The sequence below is a fragment of the Castor canadensis genome, chromosome X, assembly GCF_047511655.1.
Source record: "Castor canadensis chromosome X, mCasCan1.hap1v2, whole genome shotgun sequence".
Lineage (NCBI taxonomy): Eukaryota > Metazoa > Chordata > Mammalia > Rodentia > Castoridae > Castor > Castor canadensis.
The window spans coordinates 92,214,873-92,220,872 of record NC_133405.1 but is presented as its reverse complement, the minus strand read 5'-3'; positions in this window follow the sequence as shown (position 1 = coordinate 92,220,872).

Below are 6,000 nucleotides of genomic sequence, written 5' to 3'. Positions count from 1 at the left end.
ACGCGGTGAGTTGGGGGCGGGAGCGCGTGCGCAGATTCCGTGCACTGCCCCAGCAACAGGCGGCCAGTGGGTAGCTGGGAAAAGATGGACCTGAAGGTTTCTGCGCCTGCTGCCGCCCTCCTTCCTCTCCCGGGGTCTTATCTTACACTCACTTGGTCAGGTGTATAGAGCATCCTCTTCCTGGAGTCTTAGTGTGATCCTTCCGCTTAGTCAGCAGTCCCTCTATTAAAGAAAATGCTAGTAGCTAGGCGCACTGGGCTACTTGTAGTCCCAGATACGCAGGAGGCTGAGTCTGGAGGACCGCTTGAGCCCATGTGTTCGAGGCTTCCCTGAGCAACATAAGCGAGACCCCTGCTGGGGGTGGGGAGAGTTTGAGTGAATGTCAAATACAGTGAATCTAAGGTGACTTTGCTTAGAGAGGGTGCAGCCTGAACATTGCTGTCCTGTCGTTGGTTCCACAGCAGGTGTCTTTTCTTTCTCACCTTGCAAGTGGCAGAAATAAGAGGGACTTGCCTCCTGCCTGAACTCTTTTCCAGGTTCCCTCAGGCCATTTGGGGTTCTGAGCCACTTTGGGCTTTCTGTGATGGAGGACCAGGGTCTTCCCACTGTGCTCCACACCCATAACTTTGGGAAAGTCTCATATGGTGCAAGTGGCCTATAGTGGACAGCACAGCACAGAGCACGACTGTTACTACTGCCTGGCTACGTTTTATGGCCCAAGCACCTGCAGACCTCCTATATTCTCACTTTAAGATGGAAGAATTGAGGCTGGAAGACGATAACTTGACCCAGATTGCACCCTTTACTGGGTGCATGGTCAAGACTTATAACAGAAACTGCCTTTGAAGCCTTAAAACTAGGCTTTTTTTTTCTTTTTTCTTTTTGGCAGTACTAAGGTTTGAGCTCAGGACCTTGCACTGGCAAGGCAGGTGCTTTACCACTTGAGCCTTGCCCCCAGCCCTTTTTTGCTCTAGTTATTTTTCTATTAGGGTCTCACTTTACACCCTGGCTGGCGTGGACAGTGGTCCTCCTGTTCATACTTTTCCCCTGTAGCTGGGATGATAGACATGTGCCACCACGCTCAGCTTTTATTGGTTGATATGAGGGCTCAAGAACTTTTTCCCAGGCTGGCCTAGAACCTCGATCCTCTCGATCTCTGACTCCTGAGTAGCTAGGATTGCAGCCGTGAGCCACCATGCCTGGCCTGTTCCAAGTCCTGGCAGGACACGGAGCAGAGGAGAGTTATCATATTTCCCCTTATTTTCCCTATTTGGGGGCCTCTGGAGCTGTGCGAGGAACTAACTCTGGGGCTGGAAGCTGGGAGGCCCGGAGAAGGCCAAGCCCCAGGTGTCTGCCTCTGACCACTAGCAAGCAGGCCCTCCCAATCACCTGTGTTAACATGAGGGGTGGGGAAGAGTTCTGGAGGAGAAATGGCTCTGTGCCTATTGCCTGAGCCTCCCTCCTGTTGGCTCCTGCCTCCTACTGGCTGCAGCTGTTGTTCCTTGCACTGGTGCCAGCTGGCTGTCCCTTCCTTCCCATTATTCCTACCTGCTTGGTTTCCTGCCTTCCTTAGGGCTCTTCATATTCCCTTTTCTTCCTGCATCACTTCCTCCCTTGCCCCTCTCCTCTTTGTTTTCCTTGATCTCCATATTCCTAGGATATAGTCGTCTCCCACTCCTCCTTGCTCTAAAAAACAAAACAAGAATAAAAAATCCAACTGGTTCCCTGTAATGGCTTCTCTAAGTGTACAGATGACTCCCAGCTTTCTAGGTCGTCTGCCTGGGTAGCATGAGATAATTCTTCCAAGACTGTAAAGGGAAGGTGGATGTAAGTGGAACTGACACTGTTCTGATTGCAACACTTACTGATTGCACCCAAAGGTGCAGGTTTATTGCAATGTCACTTTCATGCACTCATTCCCTGAGCAAACAGTGCCATCTGTTCCCATGCCAAGCTGTGTATTGCTTAACAAGGGTACAGAGATCAGAATAGATCCTCAACCTCTCGGGAGGTTAAGTGTTGGTTCAGAGACTAGCATACAGATTGGTTGTTGTCTGTAAAAATATAAGGTGTTCACAAAATTGAATTTCAGATAAACAATTTTTTTTTTGGTGATACTAGAGTTTGAGCTCAGGGCCTCATGCTTGCTTAGACAGACACTCTATCACTTGAGCCACACCTCCAGGCAATATTTTCAAAGTACAAGTATGTCCCAAATATTACATGGAACATATTCATACTAAAAAAAAGTATTTGTGGTTTCTGTGAAATTTGCCTGGGCAAATAGTTCTCAAGAATCCATCTTCAAAATAACCAGAGCAAAGTGGACTGGAGGTGTGACTCAAGCCATAGAGTGCCTACTTTGTGAGCACCTGCTTTGCAAACTCAAAGCCCTGAGTTCAAATCCCAATCCCACTAAAAAAGTTGTGCATTATTACTGGAAAGTAAAGTTAGACAGTCAGCAGCTGTCTGATTATGGATTACTACTCTTGATCTTAGCCAAAAGGCTGAGAAGCAGTCAGATTATGGAGAACTTTAAAAGGGAGAGGAGACAGGCTGGTAGAGTGACTCAAGTGGTAGAGTGCCTTCCTAGCAAGGGTGAAGCTCTGAGTTCAAACCACAGTACCACACACACAAAAAAGGTGGAGAGACTACTAAAGGGGTTTAAAGCAAAGATGTAACAAAAAAAATGTGTTTGGGGAACAGGCTTCTGCTTGCTTGCTTCTTGGAGGACCTTTTTTAAAAGGGGCAACAGTAGAGTCTGACGAGTTACAATAGTACAGGCAAGAGATTTTGGATGGTGGAAATTAGGAAAGAGAAGAGGAGGTGCCAAATTCAAGAAGCATGTTTAGCTAGGTGTTGTGGCTCATGATACTCGGAAGGCAGAGATTGGGGCGATTATTGTTCAAGGCCAGCCCAGGCAAAAAATCCTTGAGACTCCATCTCAACCAATAAGAAGCTGGGCACAGTAGTACATGTCTGTCATCCCAGCTATGCGGGAAGCATAAATAGGAGGATGGCAGTCTAGGACAGCCTGGGCATAAAAGTAAGACCCCATTTGAAAAATAACGAAAAGCAAAAAGGACTGGGAGCATGGCTCAAGTGGTAGAATACCTGCCTATCAAAGCTCTGAATTCAACCCCCAGTATAGCAGAAGGAAAGGAAGGGAGGAAGGGAGGAAGGGAGGAAGGAAGGAAGGAAGGAAGGAAGGAAGGAAGGAAGGAAGGAAGGAAGGAAGGAAGGAAGGAAGTAGGGAAGGAAGGAAGGAAGGAAGGAGGGAAGGAAGGGGAAAAAATGTGTATAAGTTAAAGCAATGAGACTTGGCAATTGATTAGATGAGGTGAAAAGGTCCTGGTCTCAGGTCTGGCTTGTGTATCTGGGAAGATGGTGTTGCTACCTAGATAAAGCAGGTTTAGGAGGCAAAGACTGAGTTTAGTGTAGGACAAGTGTTGGGGGCACCGAAGAGACATCTGATGTATGGAGGCCATTGAATGATTGCCTGTATGTTTCTGAAGTTCAGTGGAGACAATAGGCTGAAGGTAGAGACCAGGGAAGTCCTTGAAACCAGAAAATAGATAAGCTCCCCAGAGAGAGGGCAGAAGAAAAGGAATCCAGGGAGGAAGCCAAGAAGAAACAAAATTCAGCCAGGTGCCAGTGGCCCCGGCCTGTAATCCTAGCTACTTAGAAGGCAGAGATCAGGAAGATTGTGGTTCAAAGCCAACCTGGGCAAATAGTTCATAAGACCCTATCTTGAAAACACCCAACACAAAAAAAGGGATGGTGGAGTGATTCAAGGTGTAGGCCCTGAGTTCAAACCCCCGTACCACAAAAAAAGAAGAAGAAGAAGGAGAAGGAGAAGGAGAAGAAGAAGAGGAAACGAAATTCTAAGGAACTAGGAGAGTGAAGTATCATGGAAACCACATGGGGAGTTTCTAGAAGGAAGAAACTATCAATCAGCTTGACAATCAAATGTCAAATGCAACAAGAGAGTTCTGATTATACAAAGTCTGAAAAATATCCCTCAATGTTGAGGTGTGACGTGATGATAGAACCCATGCTTAGTGTGTATGAGGTCCTGGGTTCTATCCCCAGCACCAAAAAAGAAAAAGAAAAATGGTCTTGATTTGGGGAATGGTAAAGCAATTATGACCTTAGGCTGGCCTTACACAGGCTCATTCAGCCATTAGATCAGTTTATTCAAATGGAAAACACTCAGCTAAGGTGCATGCCCAGCATGCATTCTCATACACACCCACTCCTCCAGAGTTTGTTTTTCTTTTTATTCGTATGTGCATACAATGTTTGGGACATTTCTCCCCCCTTCCCCCCACCCCCTCCCTTTCCCCTGCCCCCTCCCTCTCCCAGGCAGAAACTATTTTGCCCTTATCTCTAATTTTGTTGAAGAGAGAGTATAAGCAATAATAGGAAGGAACAAGGGTTTTTGCTGGTTGAGATAAGGATAGCTATACAGGGAGTTGACTCGCCTTGATTTCCTGTGCGTGTGTGTTACCTTCTAGGTTAATTCTTTTTGATCTCACCTTTTCTCTAGTTCCTGGTCCCCTTCTCCTATTGGCCTCTGTCGCTTTAATGTTTTTGCATTAGTTCCTTTGCCTTGAGGACATCAAATGCTAACTTGTTTTTTTTTTTGGGGGGGGGGTTTCTTGACTATCCTTATACCTCCCTTGTGTGCTCTCGCTCATCATGTGATCAAAGTCCACTCCCCTTGTTGTGTTTGCCCTTGACCTAAAATCCACATATAAGGGAGAACATATGATTTTTGGTCTTCTGGGCCTGGCTAACCTTGCTCAGGATGATGTTCTCCAGTTCTATCCATTTACCTACAAATTATAAGATTTCATCCTTCTTCATGGCTGAGTAGTATTCCATTGTGTATAGATACCACATTTTCTTAATCCATTCATCGATAGTGGGGCATCTTGGCTGTTTCCATAACTTGGCTATTGTGAATAGTGCTGCAATAAACATGGGTGTGCAAGTGCCTTTGAAGTAACCTGTGTCGCATTCCTTTGGGTATATCCCCACGAGTGGTATTGCTGGATCATATGGCACATCTATGTTTAGATTTTTAAGAAGCCTCCAAATTTTTTTCCAGAGTGGTTGTACTAGTTTGCATTCCCACCAGCAGTGTATAAGGGTTCCTTTTTCCCTACATCCTCACCAACACCTGTTGTTGGTGGTGTTTTTGATGATGGCTATTCTAATGGGTGAGGTGGAATCTTAGCATGGTTTTGATTTGTATTTCCTTAATGGCTAGAGATGGTGAGCATTTTTTCATGTGTTTTTTGGCCATCTGAATTTCTTCTTTTGAGAAAGTTCTGTTTAGTTCACTTGCCCATTTCTTTATTGGTTCATTAATTTTGGGAGAGTTTAGTTTTTTAAGTTCCCTATATATTCTGGTTATCAGTCCTTTGTCTGATGTATAGCTGGCAAATATTTTCTCTCACTCTATGGGTGTTCTCTTCAGTTTAGAGACCATTTCTTTTTTTGAGCAGAAGCTTTTTAGTTTTATGAAGTCCCATTTATCTATGCTATCTTAGTTGCTGCACTGCTGGGGTTCCACTGAGAAAGTTCTTACCTGTACCTATTAGTTCCAGAGTATTTCCTACTCTTTCCTGTACCAACTTTAGAGTTTGGGGTCTGATATTATGGTCCTTGATCTATTTTGAGTTAGTACTGGTATAGGGTGATAAACATAGATCTAGTTTCAGCTTTTTGCAGACTGCTAACCAGTTTTCCCAGCAGTTTTTGTTGAAGAGGCTGTATTTTCTCCATCGTATATTTTTAGCGCCTTTGTCAAAGACAAGTTGGTTATAGTTGTGTGGCTTCATATCTGGGTCCTCTATTCTGTTCCACTGGTCTTCATATCTGTTTTTGTGCCAGTACCATGCTGTTTTTATTGCTATTGCTTTGTAGTATAGTTTGAAGTCGGGTATCGTGATACCTTCAGCATTGTTCTTTTTGCTGAGTATTGCCTAGGCT